Source organism: Equus przewalskii, chromosome 2 (genome assembly GCF_037783145.1).
Source record: "Equus przewalskii isolate Varuska chromosome 2, EquPr2, whole genome shotgun sequence".
Classification (NCBI taxonomy): Eukaryota; Metazoa; Chordata; class Mammalia; order Perissodactyla; family Equidae; genus Equus; species Equus przewalskii.
The window spans coordinates 109,461,891-109,485,752 of record NC_091832.1 but is presented as its reverse complement, the minus strand read 5'-3'; the positions used below and the strand labels follow the sequence as shown (position 1 = coordinate 109,485,752).

The window sequence follows — 23,862 nt, the reverse complement described above, 5'->3', positions numbered from 1 at the left end:
TCTTGAAACTCAACAATAAAAAAACAAACAACCCAATTAAAAGATGGGCCAAAGACCTTGACAGATTCCTCATCCAAAAAGATCTACATATGACAAATAAGCACATGAAAAGATGTTCTACATAATATGTGATCAGAGAATGCAAATCACAACAACAAGAGAGACCACTACACACCTATGAGAATGGTCAAAATCTGGAACATTGACAACAGCAAATGCTGACAAGGATGTGGAGCAATACAAACTCATTTATTGCTGGTGGAAGTACAAAATGATACAACCCCTTTGCAAGATAATTTGGAGCTTTCTTACAAAACTGAGCATATTCTTACGATGTGATCAAGAGTTCCCACCCTTTGGTATTTACATAAAGGAGTTGAAACTTATGTCTGCAGATATCTGATGAGCTCTTCTATTGACCTACCTTCTCTTTCTAACTTGCATCATAAATTCTAGCCATCCCAGCAATTCCAAATGCCTATTTCTTCCTTCTCAAATCACACTGCCTGGGCTTCTGTTCCCATACCACCATTGGAAAATTGCCCCAGGCAGGGAGAAGTAGGATTTATCTAATGTGTTCCTTTTTCTCAAAGATGGCATACATGTGCTGTCTGGTGCAGGATGCCAGTAAATAGTTGCTTAATACATTTCACCACATTTTCTCTATTTCTTTATTACAAGAGGAGAAGTCTGAAACTAACTTCTCTGTTACGGCCAGGAATCTCTTACCTCCCTGCTCTCTAGGCTTTTCATTTTTGTCATTTTGCGTCAGCTCAAATGTCACTATTTCTTCTTATCCACACAATGCCGTATCTATTGACCACTTCGCCACATCACTATTTTTCACATTTCTCAGCTTAACATCTGAGGATGCACTGTAGGGTGGAGATGAAGTCTCCATTACCCGAAACAGGATCGCCAGAGTCTGCACGTCAGCTCCTATATTTAGTGTGTCGCTTTGCTAAGTGAGTCATCGCTAAGACTATATACCACAGTTTCATAATTTGTAAAATTACAGATTATAATACTTTACCATAATACAGATTATGGTACTTTCCACATTTGTTTTTGTTAGATTTAATAAGATTATATGTATAAACATTTAAAAACACAAAGTGAGTATCAAATGTTAGCTGCTCAATTTTCTTCATAGAATTTACTTAAAATTATGTATACATTGTCTAGTTATTTTAATACCTGTTTTATTAGAATGTAACTATATGACAGCTGGGAACTTGTTTGTCTATCAACCTCTTTAAACCCAGAATCTAATATAGTGCTTTGAATACAGTAGGAAATAATAAATATTTTTGAATGAACACATAAATGTGTTTGAACAAATTCATCTTTATATTTACTAAAAGAAAACACGTGTACATATTAATTACAGTGGGTCACTGTAATCTAAGTAATGTGTCACTGAATGTAGGAATCCATGTAATTATGGCAGAAATTGGTTGCCTTGCTTATTTTCCTTAATACTTTTGAGATTTATCCGTGTTGCATGTATCAGTAATTTTCTTGCTAAGTAGTATTCCATTTTTTGGACATAAAACAAGTCGTTCAGTCATTCACCAGTTCACGAACATTTGAGTGGTTTCTACTTTTCGGCTATTATGCATGAAATTGCTTTTTGTGGCTAAGTCTTTATGTATCCTGGGTATATATGAAATTCCAAATGAGTTTTCCAAAGTGGTAGTAACTTTCACACTTCTGTCAGAAATATTATGGCGTTCCACTTGTTTTCCATCATTGCCAATCTTTGGGGTTCCCAGAATTTTGTTATTCTAGAGATTTTAGTAGACGTGAAATGGTATTCAATATGGTGCTAATTTACATTTCCTTGATCACTAATAAACCTGGGGATGTTTTTATGTGATCAGTGGCCATTTGTATACAGTCTTTGATGAAGTGTCTGTTCAAAATGTAGAGATGACAACAAAATCAAGGACTCTCTGGGATGCTAGAGAAAAGACGTCATCATTTATTTGGTTTTGAAAAAAAATACCTATCTGAAAAGGAAAAAATTATGAACAATTATTTCAGCAGTCCTTGTTTTCTCCCTAGAAAGCCTGTTTTCAGGCTTAGGTCTCTCATTTTAGCAATAGCATTACTCCTGCTTTGCAATGTGCGTAGCTAAATGAGCTGTGCCTCCAAGGTTTCTGCTACGTGTAACGCTAATGCAGGCCAGCACAGATTTATTGAACAGCTCCCTCAATGTGTGTTATAAAATTAATAAATATTATATAGCTGAAATTGAAATTGTGTAACTGAAAAACAACACATCTGTTGCTTGATTGTCCTAGTGTTTAATTGTTTGTGAAGAATAAAATAGAAAACAAAAATTTGAGTTTTAAACTACATTTACATTGATCTATTGACACCCAAGGATTCCAAATACAAACGATTACAAGCTATAGCATTCAAAAGAAATCAGATTTTTTTTTGTTTTTGTGCTGTCCTTTACAGTTGGAAGTCATAACCTTCCCTTGTGAGCATGTTATTATTTATTTTTTCTGATTTGGTTATTTTAAATAGAATCCCATATTCAAATTATCATTTAACTAAAATAAGAAAAATCTTTCAGTGTGTCTTGTATTGTGGGACTGTTCTTAATGAGATCAAAGAGTAATTGTAGCATAATATTATTAAATTTTTCAATTTCTTTAATAGTGCACATATTACTAACTGAAATAATGAACATCAGGATCCCATCTAAGATTTGTGTTAATAATGAAGTTTTACTAGAAGATTTGAAATGAATTATAAAATGAATGATTTTATTGCAACTGTCTTAGCAATCTAATACTAATTTGTCACTTGTGAATATTATAAAATACTGGTAAAGAACATATTAATGAGCATATGTGATAGTTATTAGAGCAGAAATAAAAATATATTGATAAATTGTTACAGAATATCTCAGCTTTACTGAATAAATACACTGTACATAAGTACACAAATTTATAGATTCTGAAAGTAATAAGACTGAATGTAATAAAATGTAGAGCATGAGTGATCTATGTTTCTCAAATTCTATTAAAACTTTGAGTCAACATTTAAAAAATGTCCATATTTGGATAATTACAATAAATCATAAATGAAGTCCTTGACAGATACCTCATTTGAACTGATGGGGAGGACACTGGAAGAGACTCTGCAAAACTTACTGTGTGAAAGATATTCCACTGCAATTTGATAAGTTCCTTTAGTGTGGGAGCTTTGTTTTCCCACTCATTGCAGGAAGCAGGATGGCCTGTATCTAGAACATTGCTGTACACATAGAAGGAGATCTAAAAAAGAAATGTGGAATAAATTAAGGAAGAATCAATTGACAAGCTCATTCTTGTTTAAAAGTTATTTAAGCAAATCTCTATTCACCAAAACATACGCTACTTCAAGCTGATATTATAGCAACTGATTTATATTAAATAAAACTCTTTGGACATTTACTGAATTCTTGAAATTCGACTCCACGAAGAAATCACTGATTTATAATTCACTCAAGATAATATTCCAGCTCACTTTCTCAAACAAAGTGCAACATATTAGGAGAAAATAGCATGCATGCTACTAAATATAATTTAAGTGACATGCCGCAAATTCTATAAGAGAAGTATAAAAACCTTTGGTATTTAAAAAAATTAAAAGACTTATTCTATTAAAAGAATAATAAAGGCTTTAAGATGAGGAAGAATTAAGCACATGTAATGTTGGCTCCTGATAGATGAGTGAAGAAAACAAATATTGGACAAGACAACAGAAAAGGACACGGTGTTTTCAGGGAATGGGATGGAACCAAACTGGTTTTATAACCTGAGAGTGACTGATTTAGCAACCTCCCTTTGGGCTAGTGTGAGCGGTATACCTGACGGGGCTGAAGTCTGCGGTGGGAGAAGAGGAAGCAAGCATTGCTTGCTAGAGGCAATGAGGCAAGAGAGAGGGAAGGTTGTAACTTTGTTAATGGCCTCGCTAATGAAAACTAACTGACAATTTGCAGTCATATAGAAATTAAATAACCTGAACTTCTAAATTTGTAAATAATTGATGAAAGAGGAGAAGCTATTGCAGACTTTGATGTTTTGAAACTGTATATGAGGTGTCGTTTTTAAGAGAACTAGCTAGAAGAAAAGGGAAAATACATTTTGGTAGTGGCTGTTGGATTTAATTCTGATTATGTTGTGTTTGAAGTAGTGAGACACGAATTTGACCCTAGGACATGTTGCCCACCCTGGATATCACGCAGACCTTTTCTGGAAATGTCAGGTGGTATTCAGATACATAGGAGTGAAAACTACAGTAGCTTCTTTCTAGAATTTTATTTACTCACCTTTATTTTAAGGATTGAATCTTTCTAGTCTCTAACTTCCTTTTTGTCAATTAACTTGATTCAGGATAAAATGTGATGTTTGATACTTCAAACTTTAAAATGAACCAATTTAATTGCATGTTTAACTGTTCTGTTAACTTTGATTTTAATGAAGTACCTATGATTACATATTTAGTAAATTTATTCAGATGTAACGTAGTATTGAAAGAACATTGTGAGAACTAAACAAAACAGTCTTTGAAAATATTGTCTGTAAAAGAGCAGCTCCCCCTATACTTTATTTTGTTTTTATACTGGTGTTTCATTCATGTAAACTCTTCTCTCACCTGGAAACCTCTTCCTCTCACTCTCTGCCTTTTTCTCATCCTTCGCTCTTATTTTTCAAAGCTCAGCTAAAATTAAACCCCCCAGGCAGGCTCTCGACAGCCCAGGAGAGAGCAATCTACACTGTTGTGGTCTTAGGTTATCACATTGTCACTTTTTATAATTACATACCTTTTATAAAGGTAAATGTTTATTTCCTGAATCACCACTAGATTGTAAGTTCCATGAAGATAGAGATTATATGTTTTGTTTACAAATGTAAAATCAACAGCTAACTTGGCATTTATTCAAAATGGGAATTTAATACATTTTTGAGTGAAATGAATGAATACTAGTGGGCAAAACAGTAAAATACAAACCTCACGCCCTACCAAGTGATTTCTTCATCATACACCTGTTGTGATACTTGTCTTATTTCAAAGAATAATAAGCATGTGTGGCAGATATGCACAACTGTATCACTATGTTTATCTCATATATTACCGCTTAATTTGGCTTTTGATAAATACATGAAATTCTCAAAATCTGAATACTCCATTTGCCAAGCTGCTCTTATCTAATGACCTCCCCTTCTTTTCCTGTTTAAATCATCTACATTCACTATTACGTAACTTTAAATTGGCACAGCCATATTTTAAGTGGTTCTGGGATGTGCCACTCATATGGAAGAGCAGAAGCTTTGTCATGACTATTTGGGTTTTATAATCTATTTGAATGATTTGAAGTGTGGTTTATTCATGGAGCCATTGGAGAAGCATAATACCATTAAAAGCCAGATGGCAGCACAATTTACATGCCTAGTAGGCACAAAATCATTTCCTAGTGGAAACATGTTAAAAATGATTTTAATTCCCCTCAATAATTACCAATTCAAATAATCTTATTTACTTTCTTTCTTTACTTTACATGTGACAAGTATATTGTTCTCTGAAATTCTGTTTGAAAAATTTGGCATACCATTGATCTTTTTTGCAAGTGAATCTTATTAAACATATTGATAATGAATAAATGGGAAATAGATATCTTAATCATATTGGCTGAAAACTAGAGATTCGTAGATATGTTTCTCAACAAATAAAATTGCCTTTCTTATTTTACTTTGGTCATTTATTATTTTAGTTCATTTATAATAGATCTTTTTTATAATTCATTATTGTTTGGTATCTCAGTAGAACTATATTCTCAAACTTTATTGTGCATTTAAATACACAGTATTTGCCATACATGAGCAAAATGCAAATGTTCCAATTACGCTATCAAATTAATTCAAAAATTATCTTACTTCAAAGAGTGTGTTAATTGGGCTAAATTGTAGGAATTTTTTTTAACAAAATATATCACATTGGAGAGAACATATTTTCTTAGAAGATTATCTAAGGTGTTATAGATATGATCTGAGGAACTTTATAAGATTGCTTCAGAAAGGAAAACAAAAACAAAAACTAATTTAAAAAATACTACTCAGCAATAAAAAGGAATAAACTATTGTTTTATACCACAACTGGGATGAATATTCAAAATAATTAGACTAAGTGAAAGAAGCCAGATGATAGTACACACTGCATGAATTCATTTATATAAAACTCTAGAAAATGCAAACTAATCTCTGGTGATAGAAAAGACATCAGTGGTTGCCCAGGAAGGAAGGAGGGTTCTGGAAAGGGAGAGAAGGATTCAAAGGGGCATGAGGACATGGTTGGGTGCGAGGTGTGTTCACTATCTTGATTGTGGTGATGGTTTCATGGGTATATCCACATGCCAAAATGTATCAAACTGCACACTTTAAATATATGCAGATATTACATGTCAATTATGACTTGGAAAAGCTGCGGAAGTAACATATTGAAGAGAACCGTTATCAATTAATAAATATTTATTGAAACCTAAGCTTACTTGTCTGTAAATATTGAAGAACCAAAAGAGGAAAAAGAAGATAAAGGAGAAAGGTAGGATGAAACTGGGATTTATTACAAGCTTTTATGTGTCAAACAGTTTTCTCACACTCTAAAATCATTATTTAATGCTTCTAACAAAATGTTTACACAAAATAGGAACTTAACTGACAATAAGAGTAAGGATTGAGATTCAAGGTCAAGTATCCCTGAAAAAGAATGACTTATCCATGCCCATTTATAATTTCAATTTTAAAGTATTTTTTTACTTATTTATGGTTTGATTTTATAAATTATTATTTGATCATTTTAAAACTTGATAACTTCTATTTAATTTATCAGCATTTAATATGGATTGATAGTAACTCAGTCACAATATCAAATTAGATATTGCTCCTTTTATTTATGGAAACATATAATTTATACAACTTTATAGAAGAAATTAACAAAGCTAATATTTGGTTCTTTGAAAAGATAGACATAATTAAAAAACCTCTAACTAGTCAGATCAGGAAAAAAAAGAGAGAACACAAATGGACAATATCAGGAATGCAAGGTGAGAGAGGGTATCACCATAGATCTTACCAATATTCAAAGGATAGTAAGAGAATAATAGGAAGAAAAATTTTAGCAACTTAAATGATATGGACAAGTATTTTGAAAAAATAACTTACCAAAATAGACATTGTATGAAACAGATAAACTGAATACTTCTACCCACAGCTGTTAAATCAATTAATTCATGATCAACTTTCCTACAAAGAAAATTCTAACTCAGATTGCTTCATTGTGGAATTCTATAAAACAAATAAACAATAACTACACAACTTACACAAGTTTTATTAGACAATAGAAGTAGGAACACTTCTGAATATAAGGGCTGCATTACCATAATTCCAAAACTTGATGAAGACATTAAAAATAAAATTATAGTCTACTACTACTCAAGAATATAGAAAAATTCCTAAGGAAGTAGTAACAAATTGAATCCACCAATGTATAAAATAATACATTAATACTAATTTTGGTTTATCCCCAAATTTTCATGGTTATTTAAGCATTTGAAATATTATTCATTGTAATTCACCACAATATCAAAGTAAAGGAGGAAAATCATATGATCATTCCACTATATATAGAAAAGGGATTTGACAATATTTCAAACAAAAGTTCTCAATTGAAATAGAAGAAAAAAAGGAAAACCACTTGGCAATTTAGAAATAGAAGGAAACTTTTTTCTTGCTCAGCCTAAAATAGGATATCAACTAAAAATCTACAACTGACCTAATATTAAGTGGTAAATTATTGAATTATTTAGTCTAACATCAGGAAAAATCAGAGGAAATAAACTAACCTTTTCTAGTCAATATTATATAAGATGTACAATTACGTTTGTGATTTCAACACTCCTGACTCGAGACATGATAGGTAAAACATGAACCACACTTTCAATCAATTTGAACTACATTATGCTTATAGAACACGCCAACAAATGGCTGCAGAATGTACATTGGTTTCAAGTGCATGTGGAACATTCTCCACGATAAACCACTTTGCTGGTCATAAAACAAGCCTCAATGAATTTAAAAGAACAGAAACATATAAATATATTCCTAGGCAAGATTAGAATTTAATTGGAAATTATAACAAAAACATACATAAATTTCTTAAACATTTAGAAATTTTAAAATACAGTGTGTAAATGGATGATTACAACAAAAAAACATAATTAGCAATTTTTGAATGAGATGATGCTGTGAATTCAACAAAACAGTATTTGTGGTTTACAGCTAAAGCAGTACTATAATGTGACCATTATATTAGCAAAGTTTGTCATCAGTAATCAAAGATTCCACCTTAATAAACTTGAAAATGAAGAGAAAATCTAAGCAAAGGAGAAAAAAGGAAGGAAATCATTAAAGATAAGTACAGAAATAAATAAAATGAAAAACTGACTGACAATAATGTGAGAGGCAGAATTTTAAGAAGGACACCAAGACTCCCATACTTTGTGCACATGCCCTGGATTGAGTTTATAGATTAGAGAATAGAGATAAAATTTAAAACTTGGATTTATTTGTATATCCAAATTATTTTGCCTTCTACTCAGGTAAAAAAGAAACAAACACAAAGAACATTCTATATGGGTCCATGTGTACTATCCTTATTCTTTAACATCATTAAATAGTTGGAAGGTATGTGATGCGTAACCTCCCAACTTTGAACATCTTGCTGAAATATCCAAAGACTTTGTTTTGGAAAACAACTGGTAGTATTTACATGACCGTATTTAACTGTTTCATTCCATTCCAGCTCAGTGGAGAAACCATTTTTCAACTAAATAAAATTATCCTTAATTTCATTTTTTAATTTCTGGTGCAAATAGTTTAAGTAAATTAAAAGGAATTTTTTTCTTTTCTTCTGAAAGAGTAAGAGAATATACATGATCCTGACAGTTAGATGAAAAGAGAGAGCAATGTAGTATTATTTTCCAGCTTGAAAAAGTAAAAAGACACATTAAAAAGCAATGCTAAGTGAATTTAGGTTAACTGTATTATCATGCTTATTCATCTTATATTTCTTTGGATATAATTAAAAAGAAATATATGCTAAAGAAATATGTAATTATTAAATACCCTGAGTAAAAGTGATATAATATCTTTAATTGCTTTGGAAAATAATGATCGTCAAAATTTGTGTTTTGACATCCAATTAACTTGAATAAAGAGATTTCGGAGGAACTGTTTTAGAACTTTCAAAGATTTTTAAAATAATCACATCCACTACTTTGACAATCGATTTCCTTATAAAGAGATCTGGATAGGAGGGAGTGCAAAGTGCATTTGACTCTACTGTTTTTGAAGATATACAGGATTTCTCAATGCTACAAGAGGTGTTTGAATACATCTGACTGTAGATACCCCACTATTATTTCGTAGCATACATTTCTAGCTTTTCCCTTTGCTGTTCTCATGACAAAGGTTCTTACTTTGAAGGAAAGTATACAATGGTAATGTAGATATTATATTATTCTTGAAAAAATAAATGAAAATCAAGGGAGAAAGAGTCAAGAGTTTTGATTTAGTCATTTTCCCTGAGGGGACCAGGGTAAAGAATATAAAAATAAGAGTCAGGACCAATAAAGAAAAGTGTCTCAAGAGTGGTATGCTTTTTCTCATATATAGCATCAATATTTTTACAGCTGACATTAATATAAGAAAAATTATAATTGTCTATTATCCATGTTAAAACTTTAGGGCATTCTGTTAGAGAGCACATATATCTAGGTAGTAACTAAAGCTACTATGAAATTATATTTATATCATTTTATTTATGTAAACAATAAAGTTAAGAAATATGGAAAAGAGGCCTGGGTGAGGGTTACTTTAGATATTGTTTTCAGATAATATGTGCATAGAGTACATTGGTTGATGAATAATTCAGTCAAGCCCCAGAAAATTTCTATTTAAAATGCCTAAAAGAAGGAAATGCAAATCAGGAGGACAGGAAGGTACTGAGGGCACTGCCCTTACTGGATAATTGCTCAAAGTCCCTACTGGCAAACTAATTCATAGATCAGGATCTAATGGAGCAAAGGAAATACGGTAAAACTGGTTAGATTAGTAAACTATTAGCAAAGCTTTTGAGGTTTTCAATATAAATGTAAGTAGACTAGTTGCCTTGAGTAAAATAGTTAAATTGTCTGACTAAACAAATGTTGTAGCAATCTGAAAAACAGGACAAGAAAATCCAAATCTTTCTGGAACTCTATCTTTAATAGATTTCAAGGTTTGGCATCAGGATTAGTTAACCCTTATGTTAAAAAAAAAATCTGATAGTTTTCAGTGCATAGGTCTTTCACTTTCTTGGTTGAACTTATTCCTAGATATTTTATTCTTTTTGTTGCTATTGTAAATGGGATTGTATTCTTGACTTCTCTTTTTGCTAGTTTGTTGTTAGTGTATAGAAATGCCACTGATTTTTGTATGTTGATTTTGTACCCTGCAAATTTGCTGAAGATGTTGATTATTTCTAATAGTTTTCTGGTGAATTCTTTAGGTTTCTCTACATATAGAATCATGTCATCCTCAAAAAGTGACAGCTTTACTTCTTCCTTTCTAATTTGGATCCCTTTTATTTCTTTTTCTTGTCTAATTGGTCTGGGTAAAAATTCCAGCACTATGCTGAGTAAGAGTGGGGAGAATGGGCACCTTTGTCTTGTTCCTGTTCTCAGAGGACTGGCTTTCAGTTTTTCACCATTAACTATGATGTTGCCTGTGGATTTGCCATATATGGCATTCATTATGTTGACATACTTTCCTTCTATACCCATTTTATTGAGAGTTTTTATCATAAATCAATGTTGGATCTTGTCAAATCCTTTCTCTGCGTCTATTGAGATGATCATGTGATTTTTATTCCTCATTTTGTTAATGTGGTGCATCACATTGATTTGCAGATGTTGAACCATCCTTGCATCAAATCCCACTTGATCATGGTGTATAATCCTTTTAATGTATTGTTGTATCCGATTTGCTAGTATTTTGGGGGTGATTTTTGCATCTATTTTCATGAGCGATACTGGTCTGTAATTTTCCTTTTTCATGTTTTCCTTGTCTGGTCTTGGTATCACGGTAACATTGGCCCTGTAGAATGAGTTAGAAAGTACCCCTCCTTCTTCAATATTTCCGAATAGTTTGAGAAGGATGGTATTAAATCTTCTTCGAATGTTTGGTAGAATTCTCCACAGAAGCCATCTGGTCCTGGACTTTTGTTTTTTGATTGCTGTTCAATCTCTTTACTTGTGATTGTTCTATTCAGATTCTCTATTCTTCTCGATTCAGTTTTGGAAGTTGTATGATTCTAAGAATTTATCCCTTTCTTCTAGATTATCAATTTGTTGGCACCTGGCTTCTGATAGCATTCTTTTATAATCCTTGTTTTTCTCTGGTATCTGATGTAATTTCTCTTTTCATTTCCAATTTTATTTGTTTGAGACTTCTCTATTTTTTTCTTGCTAAGTCTGGCTAAGAGTTTGTCAATTTTGTTTATCTTCTCAAAGAACAAGCTCTTAGTTTCATCGATCCTTTCTACTGATTTTTAAATCTCTATTTCATTTATTTCTACTCTGGTTCTTATTATTTCCCTCCTTCTACTGACTTTGGGCTTTGTTTCTTCTTTTGCTAGCCCTTTCAGGTGCAGTTTCAGATTACTTATTTGAGATTTTTCTTGTTTGTTGAGGTGGGCCTGTATTGCTATAAGTTTCCCTCTTAATACTGCTTTTGCTGCATCCCGTAAGAGTTGGTATGTTGTGTTTTATTTTCATTTGTCTCCAGGTAACCATAAAATATTATTGAGAGAAATCAAAGAAGACATAAAGAAATGGAAAATAGTCCATGCTCATAAGCCTAGTTAAAATGTCCATATCACCTAAAGCAATCTACAGATTCAATGCAACCCCAATCAGAAAATTAATGACAACTTTATGAATACAGAATAACAGAAGAGCCTGCATAGCCAAAGCAATCCTGAGGAAAAAGAACAAACCTGGAGGTATCACAATCCCTGACTTCAAAATCTACTACAAGGCTATAGTAATCAAAACAGCATGGTACTGGCACAAAAAGAGACACAAAGATCAATGAAACAGAATTGAAAACCAAGAAATAAAACCACACATCTATGGACAGCTAATCTTCAACAAAGAGTCAAGAACATACAATGGAGAAAGGAAAGTCTCTTCAATAAATAGTGTTGGGAAAACTGGACAGCCACATGGAAAAGAATTAAAGTAGATCATTTTCTTACCTCATACATAAAAAATAATTCAAAATGGGTTAAAGACTTGAATGTAAGACCAGAAACCATAACACTGATAGAAGAAGATATAGGCAGTACACTCTTCAACATCAGTCTTAGCAGTATCTTTTTGAACACCAAGTCTACTCAAGAAAGGGAAACAAACAAAAAAATAAATAAATGGGACTACATCAGGCCAAAAACTTCTGCAAGGCAAAGGAAACCATGAACAAACCAAAAAGACAACCCACCAACTGGGAGAAAATAGGTGCAAATAATATATCCACAAGGAGTTAATTTCTAAAACATATAAAGAACTCATACAACTCCACAACAAAAAAAGAAAGAACCCAATCAAAAAATGGGCAGAAGATATGAACAGACATTTTTCCAAAGATACACAAATGGCCCACAGGTGCATGAAAAGATATTCAACATCACCAATTATTATGGAAATGCAAATCAAAACTACAAAGAGATATCACCTTATACCTCTCAGAATGGCTGTAATTAACAAGACAAAAAATAACAAATGTTGGAGAGGGTGTGGAGAAAAGGGAACCTTGTTACACTGCTGGTGGGAATGCAAACTGGTGCAGCCACTATGGAAAACAGTACGAAGACTTCTCAAAAAATTAAAAATAGAAATACTGTATCTTCCAGTTATCCCACTACTGGATATTTATCCAAAAGAATACAAAATCAACAATTCAAAGAGATTTATGCACCCCTATATTCATTGCAGTATTCTTCACAATAACTAAGATGTGGAAGCAACTGAGGTGCCCATCAACAGATGAATAGATAAAGAAGACGTGGTATATATATCCAATGGAATACTGCTCAGCCATAAAAAAGACCAAATTGTGCCATTTGCAACAACGTGGATGGACTTTGAGCATATTGTGCTAAGAGAAATAAGTCAGACAGAGAAAGACAAACACTGTCTGATTTCACTCAGATGTGGACGATAAACATGGGCACAGAGAACACTTTAGTGGTTACCAGAAGGAAAGGGTTGGGGAAGGGCAAAGAGGTAAATGGGCACATATGTATGGTGACAGATGAAAATTAGACTATGGGTGGTGAACACAATGCAGTCCATACAGGAACTGATACAAAATAATGTACACCTGAAATTTACACAAAGTTATAAGTCAATATGACCTCAATAAAATAATTTTTAAAAAATCTGAGTTAGCGTATGGTCGTATATCTATTTTTTTCTGATTCAGTACTTTGAAGTCTTCTAAAACTTATGTATACATTTATGAATATATTTGAGTATTCCTTGTTTACTTTGTCTTAATTAAGAATATTTTTGTAATAGCAGGTACAAAAAGTGAATGCTTGGGAAGGATGACAGACAGGTGAGACACATCTTGCTAGAAGACCTTTGGCCAATATCGGCAGGCTGTCCCACAGACACATGGTAGTGAGGGTGGGACACTGCAAGTGAAGAGTAAGCTGTCAGTCTCTCAACAGAAATGACCCCAAAGTGCATTTTCTAGTGAACAGTATAAATCTCTCCCTAGAGCCAAAATAATGCCATTACTTTCATATTTTTTGCTGAATATATAACTGACATTGGTGACAAACTAGCTTTTTTTACTGCTAGAAACCTGTATCTTCAACGTTATTGTTCCATATTTATATGATTAATGGTTAAACTGCAAGATTCAGAAGACAATTTAACAGTCCACTTTGTCACAAAAGCATTCATTTGAAAACATTTTTACTTTTTTAAACAAAAATGACAAGCCTCTCTTGTCAACAGATTGACAGCAACAAAGATGGAAGGTTTACCCAGATCTGATCTAAAATGTGTGCATTATTTTGCACTGCCCAAGTTCGCTGAACTGTGCTATGCAATGTGGCTCTGAGTGAAGCTCTTCTCCACCTGTTTGATTATACGGCCAGGCAACTGTCCCGTTGTTCCAACAAAGTTGAGCATAAATTGACTTTCAACCAGAATGTGTGAATAATGGATGAATTGTATGAGTTTGCATTCTGCATGCAAAATGCATAGTTATCCTAGTCCCTGCAGCATGGGGAATAACTTGGGAATATTTATAATTATTTTCCTCTTATGATAGGTGTCAATAATGCCTAGCTTAAGGAGTTTGCCTGAACTGTTACATTGTTCCTATTTTACTTTGTTCTAACAAAAAACCCATTTGGTACAACCAGAATGTACTTCAGGTTTATTCCACACAGATAGTAATTAGCACCATTTACAAGTCAAACTTCAAGCCTAGTGACTCATATGTTCATCATGTTAGATATATCATTCATAATCAGTTGACCTGAAATTGGAATTTACTATTATAATGATTCAGAAAATCTAATCTAAATGCATGGGGAAGAATGGATTATTGTCTCCAGAGACAGATGGCATCAAGTATCCTCTTAATAGCTATGTCACCTATGGTATGTTAATATTTCTAAGCCTCAGTTTCCTCATTAACAAAATAGAACTAATAAAATTATCTCAAATAATTTTGTGAGAATTAAAATAAATCCACATAAAATAACAGCATATTCCCTGGTACATCGAAGAAGCGGATTGAATATAACTCATTAAATTTAGCTATTATCTCAGACTTAGACTCAGCCATTTTTCACTTGTTTGCTGTTTTTCCACTTGGTTTTGTAAATCTCAGGTGAATTCTATAGGGGTTGGTTTTTTATAAAAATAAAAATTTTCTCACTAGGCCTTCATAAAATAGACATCATCATAAGTCTTTTTATCTCTCATGTTCATACATTTGCCTGTAGACTCATTCATTGAACAGATATTTATTTGGTATCTACTTCCCCACACTGGCACTCCATGCCTTCCAGCTCCTTTCTGACTTTAATTTAACTGCTTTGGTGTTTTACCTACAGGGAGAGTAAGTGCTGGTCAAGATGCTGATATTTTTTATTGTAAATAAAAATTACATTTGTATATATGTCTTAATTTTTAAAGTCTGGTATATTCCCTGATTGTACAAAGTTGAGGACCTATCCTTGGATCTAATTAAATCTATCAAAGTAAATCACCAGCTTTTCCTGGTGATATCACTACCTCACATGATACATTTTGTTCACACTGAAGTGTGAATATTTTAAACATTCTTGTTTAAAAATTAACAATTATTTAAGCTTGCAATAACGATGAGAAGGTAATAACATTCCTAAAATAATTAATCAAAACAGCAAACTACTTAAGTTAAGCATCACTAAAACATATATCATAAAAGGAAAATAATCTGTAAATATTCCAAAATCATACTTCACATTATAGGGAATAGTATAAGTGTGCATTTTGCATGCAGAATGCCAACCCATACAGTTCAGCCATTGCTCATATATTATGGATTCAAAGTCAATCAATTTATGTGCAATTTTACTGGAATATTAGACGGTGTGCTGTTAGTAGAAGTCATGTGTCAAATGGGTCTACTCTCTTTTAATATTAAAAAAACATACTTTTTCCAAAGCGTTCTCCCACTCTGGTATATTTCTATTTACCTTGTATTGGTCAGAATAGGGCCACATGCTGTCTATGTGCAAGAAAGGATGGGACGCTAAGTATATTTAATTAGGTATATTTATAAGGTTTTTTAATGGATATCAAGTAAGAAACTATAACATCTATCACAGGGAAAAACATGAAACCGGTATTTTCAGAGGTTAATAAATGTCAGATTGTTAGATAAAGAGAGAAGTTATAGACAAGAAAAAGTTGAATCAACAAACTGACAGTGATTTCAGAAGTGGCAATGGAAAGAAAGAGATATATGCGGGAAAGATGTTAATAAATAACTGAAATGATATGTTTCTTGGATTTTGTGAAAGAGGAAAAACAAATAGAAAGCTAATTAATAGAGAAGAAATAAGTGACAGATTATCTTCACCTTTTAAAATATTGAATTTTATGTCTTGTTACAATTGCTAAACAGAAATGTCAAATATGAGAAATGTTATGATTTGCAGATTAGAGGGAGTGATGCATTTAGAAAAGAAATAAATATGGCTATATGACTATAGTAAAAAGAGTTGAGTTACTCCAACTTAACACTTAGAAAAAACAATGCTGTTTTCCTTGAGATTTTTTTTAAAATTTGTAATAATACTTTGGTAGAACTTTTATTCAGCATCGTGTGTATAATATTTGATTAATTGATTCAGATTTCATTTCTTATTTTCTATTTTACTTCTAAACATTAATTTCAAAGTCTTTCCTAATTGTCAAATTACCTCTTGTGTTGAAAATTCCTACACATGTCCCTTTATTGGCTCCCCCGTCACGATGATCTATTTCCTCAGTGTGGTTCATAAACATGGGGTTTTAACTGCTCTTCTACCTTATCATGCCTATACACATTGATATAATTAAAAATTAAGATAACAGGTTGGTCATCTGAAAGGTGACGATAGAAAAACATTGGAAAATACTCAATACTAAAAATAACATTGTTAATATATGTTCAAAAAAACTTTAGGAAACCATTAAAAACAATATTGGATTATTTTAAATTTTCTCTGATAATAGTGAATTAGATATTTTAAATCATCTTTTCTTTCAAGGAGAGCTAGAAAAGCTAGACAAAATATATGTTTTTTAAACATCTGCTTAAATGCATCAAAAAGGTATAAATAATAGTTTTGAGGAATCATAGTGCCAAAATACAAGAGAATAAGAAAAAGCTTGGCCTATGGGGTTACTCTTCCTCTATAGGCATCTGTATATTCAGGAAAACACGGCCAGATCTAAGGAGCTAAGCAAGTTTTTGACAGTCTTGGGAACTATGGTGATAAAAGATTCTAGAGCCTTCTGAGGAGATAGGCACTAGTAAAATCTCTACTCTTTGTGTTTAGAACCAAAAGGGTGTGCTCTAGCAGTGAAAGCAAACAGGAAATAGATAAGACCTGATCAGAACTGAAGTTTGCAGGTTCCCACTAGTGCCCTTTCAAAACGAAAGTAAGTCTCTATTCAAGAAAGTTTACACAGCCTTAGGACTAAGATTATCTCTGAACCTTTTTTTTCAAAGACAATGTCTAGTATTAAATAAAATTAAATCTGGTGCATGAATAGAAATAAAAATGTGATATAAACCATGGAAAAGAAAAATCCTGATATAACCCACATGGACGTAGGTAAATGAAATATTAGACGCACACACATTAAAATAACTGTAATTCATATGTTTAAAGACATAGGAAGCAATCTAATGGGAATTATAATAAAGAATCAAATGGAAATTTCGCAAGTTAAAAACTCAAAACCAAAATTATACAATCAATACAGATTTACAACAGTGTGTTAATTTAAAAACAGAAACATGTCGGAGGAATGTACACAAAATCTAGCATACGAAGACAATATGATTGAAAATGTAAAAGAGACATAAGGAATAAAAGTGATAAAATTTAGCATATTGTATTGAAATCTCAGAAGAAGGGAAGACAGAATGGAGTACAGCAATATTTGAGGAGATAATGCCTAAGAATTTCCAAAACTAATGAATGATAAGTCAAAATTAAAGAAACCCTATGAAACTCAAGCAGGATGAGTCAAATAAAATCATGTTGAAATACATTGCATGAAATTGTTATAAATCCAGAGCAAACAAAACATCTTCCAGGCCTTGAGAGATAATGATAGATTGACTTTAAGAGGGGGAAAAAAATAGAGGGACAGCTAATTTCTCAACAGAAAAACAAAAAGGAAGCCAGAAGACATTGAATCGATATCTTCAAAGAGCTGAGGAACAATATTACCTCACCTAGAATTTTATATTCTTTGATAATATCCTTCAAGAACGAAAAAAAGAGAAGATTTCGTACCAGTAGAATTGCACAATTGTTGATCAGGAGAAGGAAAATAATCTGAGATGGAAGTTCATTATAGATAAAGAAATACACAGCAATGAAAAGCTAAATACGTGTGTAACTGAAGTAAACAATAATTATGTAAAAGAATATTTACTGTGTATTGTGGGATATATGTATTTAAAATATATAACAATAATCACATATAAGTCATACAATGGGAAATGGAGCTAAAGACTTTGGAAAGTGCTCATGCTGCCCTTGAGTAAGTCAAGAATGGATGCTTGGACAGCTAACGGCGGCGGCCGCCTGAGCCGGCGGGTGCAGCGCGGCGGCAGGGGGCGCGCGGCGGCCTTCCCGGGCCGACCCGTCCCGACTCTGCTCCCCGCGGCGGCGGGCTCGGCGCGTCACGGCCAGGCCGGCGGCTGCGGCGGGCAGCGAGGGCGGCGGGGGCCTGGGCCCGGGGCCGGCGGGCGGCAGGAGGCCCCTCGGGGGGCGGGGGGCCCCGCAGCCGGCGCCCGGCAGCCCAGCAGCCCAGCGTGGAGACCCTGGACAGTCCTACAGGATCCCATGTTGAATGGTGTAAACAGCTTATAGCTGCTACAATTTCTAGTCAGATTTCAGGTCCAGTGACATCAGAAAATGTATCCAGAGATTACAAGGCTCTAAGAGATGGAAATAAGCTGGCACAGATGGAAGAAGCACCACTTTTTCCAGGAGAGTCGATCAAGGCCGTTGTGAAAGACGTCACGTATATCTGCCCATTTATGGAAGCAGTGAGTGGAACCCTGACAGTGACTGACTTCAAGAGGTACTTCAGAAATGTAGAGGGACCCACATTTCGTCCTTGATGTTTCCCTGGGTGTGATCAGCAGAGTTGAGAAGATTGGCGCGCAGAGCCACGAGGACAATTCTTGTGGTATAGAGATCGTGTGCAAGGATATGAGGAACTTACGACTTGCTTACAAACAGGAAGAACAGAGTAAACTGGGGATATTTGAAAACCTCACCGAACGTGCATTTCCTCTTTCCAACGGACAGGCACTCTTTGCATTCAACCATAAAGAGAAATTTCCAATTAATGCATGGAAAGTTTATGATCCAGTATCTGAATATAAGAGACAGGGCTTGCCAAATGAGAGTTGGAAAATATCCAAAGTAAACAGTAATTATGAGCTCTGTGACACCTACCCTGCCATCATTGTTGTGCCAACTAGTGTGAAAGATGATGACCTTTCAAAAGTGCAGCCTTTCGAGCAAAAGGCAGAGTCCCTGTGTTGTCATGGATTCATCCAGAAAGTGAGGCAACGATTACCCGTTGCAGCCAGCCACTTGTGGGTCCCAATGATAAATGCTGCAAAGAAGATGAAAAATACTTGCAAACAATAATGGATGCTTATGCACAGTCTCACAAACTTATCATCTTTGATGCCCGACAAAACAGTGTTGCTGATACTAACAAGGCAAAGGGTGGAGGATATGAAACTGAAAGTGCTTACCCCAACGCAGAACTCGTGTTCTTGGAGATCCACAACATTCACGTGTTGAGAGAGTCACTACGTAAATTGAAAGAGATTGTGCACCCTTCCATCGATGAGGCACAGTGGCTGTCCAACGTGGATGGGACGCATTGGCTAGAGTATATAAGGATGCTTCTTGCTGGGGCAGTAAGAATTGCCGATAAAATAGAATCTGGGAAAACTTCGGTGGTGGTGCATTGCAGCGATGGTTGGGACCGAACAGCCCAGCTGATGTCTCCGGCCATGCTGATGTTGGACAGTTATTATTGTACCATTAAAGGGTTCGAGGCTCTCATAGAAAAGGAGTGGATCAGCTTTGGACATAAGTTTGCACTGTGTGTGTGGGCCATGGCAATGACAACCACGCGGATGCTGACCGATCCCCAATATTTCTTCAGTTTATTGATTGTGTTTGGCAAATGACAAGACAGGCACATGAAGGGAACCTGCCATGACTCCACCAGCAGCCATGTGCTCATGATTGATCATCCTGGCCGCCTTACACCATCACCCTGGGGCCTTTGCAAAGGACCTCTGCCTCCCCCACGCTGTAGTCTGTGAAACAGCAGCAGCCCAGTCCCCCACCAGGAGCCTCTGTTGCCCACGGGAGTAATGGGTTGGCACATGGAAATGGTTGGGTGTCTTCTGATGCTTCTGAAAAGCACCACTTTTGTGGATATGAAGTAGCTTATTCTTCCCAAATGCCTAGATAAATGTGTGTGTGTGTTTAACATCTTCACACTGACTTCCATTTTTCATATTGCTTAGTGCCTGTTTTCATGTCGTCTATATCGTTTTTATATTTACTGGATTTTAAGAATGAAAAGAAGAGGTTTGATTGGAAGATTTCAGATGCCTCTCACAGCTCTAAGACTCTGAAACGTGTATGATTAATTTCTTTTAAAATACCATTGTTAATGCGTTAGACTCAGAATAAAATGAACTGTCTGTGTGTACAATTGATGTAAAAAGAACTACGGGAAAAAGTAATCGAGGGGCTCTTTCTAGAAGACATTCTGCAAAATCCGCAGTGTAACAGACTACCCTTTGGGATGGGTTTAATCGGCGTTGATATGTTTGGTCCTCAAGAGGTGCAGAATTTCATTATGGGCTTCTATGGAGTTTTTGAAACCATGCTTTTTAGGTAGATGGTATAGTTTCCAGGAGAAGGAGCCAAAAATGTGAGTCAGAGACTTACTCTTTTGTTTGTATTACTCTAGCTGTTGCCGCTTCCCCTAATGAAATGTTTTCTGAGTTGAACTTAATGGCCCAATGTCCTTTGAATGTGAATAGCAGTCCTGACCCAGTTGGAGTAGATGGAGCCCCCTGTGTCATGGGCCCCGCCCACCTGGACCTCCCATGCCTGGTGCCCACTTGGCCAGGTCCAGAATGCAGGCTTGGGGTTAGGAATGAAGACTCATACGACTTCAAAAATATGTCAGTAAAAGCCTTGCTGTCCTGTTAGTAAACATATACTTTTAAATGTTGGAAAATAACATGTAGATCTTCCGTTCCTATCCTTGATTTAATAAAGCTTCAATATACATAAAAAAAAAAAAAGAATGACTGCTTGAATCTCTATGGTAATAAAAAAAAAGAATAGTAAGAATTTGTACAATCAATAAGGCAATGAAGAAGAAATAGTTCATGATAAAGTAAGAAAATAGAGGAGAAAGGACACAGACCAAGTGGGACAAATAAAAATGAAATGGAAAGTTGGTAAATTTAAAACCAAATGTTACATTATATTTAAATAAATTAAATATTTTAAGTCATAAAGATTTTACAACTGGGATAAAATATATATTTCATTTCAGAAAGAAAAAATAAATGTCATTTGGTTCTTCTACATATAGGGTTACAGAAAGACTAAAATTGTTATTTCAGAAAAATATATACCATGTAAGCCTTAACCTAAAGCAATAGCAAAGGTAGACAATAACAAATTTTAAGAAAAATAATAATAACTAGAAGTGAAAAACAATATTGCTAATGGTAAAGCTTCCATTCATTGGAAAGACATCATCATTCTAAATTTGTATACATTTAATACTATAGAATCAACATATTATGCAAGCATAAACAGACAGAAGTAAAAAAATATTAGCAAGCTCAATATCTTACTAAGAAATTTTCAAGACATCTTTCTCAGTAAATGAAGAACAATAAAAACAATTAAGGACATTGAATATTAAATTAATTCAAAAACTTGACTCAACATCCACAGAATACTGTGCCGTAAATATTATTTATAAATACACTTGAAATATTTTTAAAAGTTTACCAAAGTCTTGACCATTAAGTAATCTTAATAAATTTCAGAGATTTAATATCATATAAAGCTTGTTTTTGAACCATTGGGGAATAACATTAGAAATCACTGAGATAACTAGAAAATCTCTAAATGTTTAGAACTTAAGCTGCATATTTCTGATTAACCTTGGGTCACAAAAACTAAACTTGGGACTTAAAAAATATTTTAAATTTCACGGTAATACAAATGTGACTTTAAAACTTGTGAGATGAAAGTCAACTGTGTTTAGAGGGAGATTTAGGCAAATATGCAATGACGAAAAGCTGAAGAACAGTGAATTAGGCTCCTTTCTCAACAAAACAGACACATAGGAGTAAATTAAACCTGGAGAATTAGAGAAAACTATAGCAAGATAAGAGTAAAAAGGTAAGGCTATAGGGGAAAATAAAACAATAGAGGGGATCAACAAAGTAACAAGCTGGTTCTCAGAAAAGGCTAATGCATTTGATAAATACCAATCTAGGAGAAGAGAGAGTTCATATAATCAACACGACAAATAAAAGAGGCGGCACCACAACATATAATACAAGACATAAAAAGCATCATGCAAAAAGAATGTTATGATCAATATTCTCCCAATAAATTAAAAAACTTAGAATAAGTTTTGGAAAGTAAAAAACGAAAACTTCAATTGCCCTGTGAATAAAAATTATAAAATTCCCAGAAAAATAGCCCCAAGACCAGATAGCTTCACCAATGAATTCTATTAAGCACTGAATGAAGAAGAAATAAGAATCTAAAATGAAGTTTTAAAATAATAAAAAGATGAAATATTAGCTACTCATTATATGTGGTGAGCATAATCTTGATAAAAAGTCCTGACAAGGATATTAAGATTACAGAAAGCTGAAGCCTAATTTCAGTCATGGGTATGGATACAGCAATCCTAAACAAACTGATAACACCTTGAATGCAATAAAATAATAAAAAGATAATATTTCAAGACCAGTCTAGACTTTCTCCAGCAATGCAAATTTGGTTCAAAATTTTAAAATCAATCAATGTAAGTCAACATCGTGAAAGAATAAAAGGGAATATCAGAATAAATATTACCTCAATCAACTCAGAAAAGTAGTTTCATAATATTTAAAATCCATGCAAAATAAAATGTCTTATTAAACTGGGAATGGAATGGAGCTTGTAATTGGAAGTAGAAAAAAGCAAACCAAAAATACTGCATTAATTAATGTTGAAGTAGATCATTTGAGGTCAGGATTGAGACAAACATACGCATTATCACCATTTCCAGTTACCAGTGTAGCTGAACTCAGGGCAAGTGGAGCAAAGCAAAAGGAAAGATTTTTTCCAATGGTTGTTATAGATAGAAGAGATGATTGCGTACACAGAAAACCAGAAAGAAACTACGAAGAACTGTTATAATGAATAAACAAATTTAGCCAAGTTCCTGAATAAAAAGTTAACATTCAAAATTGATTGTATTTTATATGCCAGGAAGAAACACTTAGAAAATGAAAATAATAAGAGATAACATCTATTCTAGGGTCAAAAACTTAAAATGCCAAGAAACAAATCTAACCATGGTTATGTAGGACCTCCACACGGAAAATTAAAATTATTGAGAAAATTTAAAGGTAACCTAAATAAATGGAGGGATATCCTAGGGTTGAGATCACTAAAAAAATAATTGTAGAGAGAGAAATTCAAGGACAGAGCCCCGGGATATGTCAATGTTTAGAGGCCAAGGAGAAGAGAAGAAATCAAGGCTGACTGAGGAGAGGCTGAGAGAAAGGCGAAAATCAGCATGGATGTGCTATGTAAGCCAACTGAAGTAAATATTTTAAGGGCAAGAGCTTGATCACCTGGATCAAAGGAGGCAGACAGGTCCCGAGCAATAAATGTTGT

General features: G+C 33.9%; 1 long non-coding RNA gene and 1 pseudogene across 3 annotated transcripts in view; one reads left to right on the top strand and one right to left on the bottom strand.

The window, feature by feature from the left end:
* The window catches only part of LOC139081829 (uncharacterized), a 164,228-nt gene that overhangs the window by 49,806 nt on the left and 90,560 nt on the right, over nt 1-23,862 (bottom strand). For all 3 annotated transcript variants that reach the window (XR_011537242.1, XR_011537240.1, XR_011537241.1), the window contains one exon: nt 3,171-3,293. This is a non-coding gene — a long non-coding RNA (uncharacterized lncRNA). The remainder of the gene's footprint in view (nt 1-3,170; nt 3,294-23,862) is intronic.
* LOC103564676 (phosphatidylinositol-3-phosphate phosphatase MTMR1 pseudogene) lies at nt 17,676-20,612 on the top strand (annotated as a pseudogene).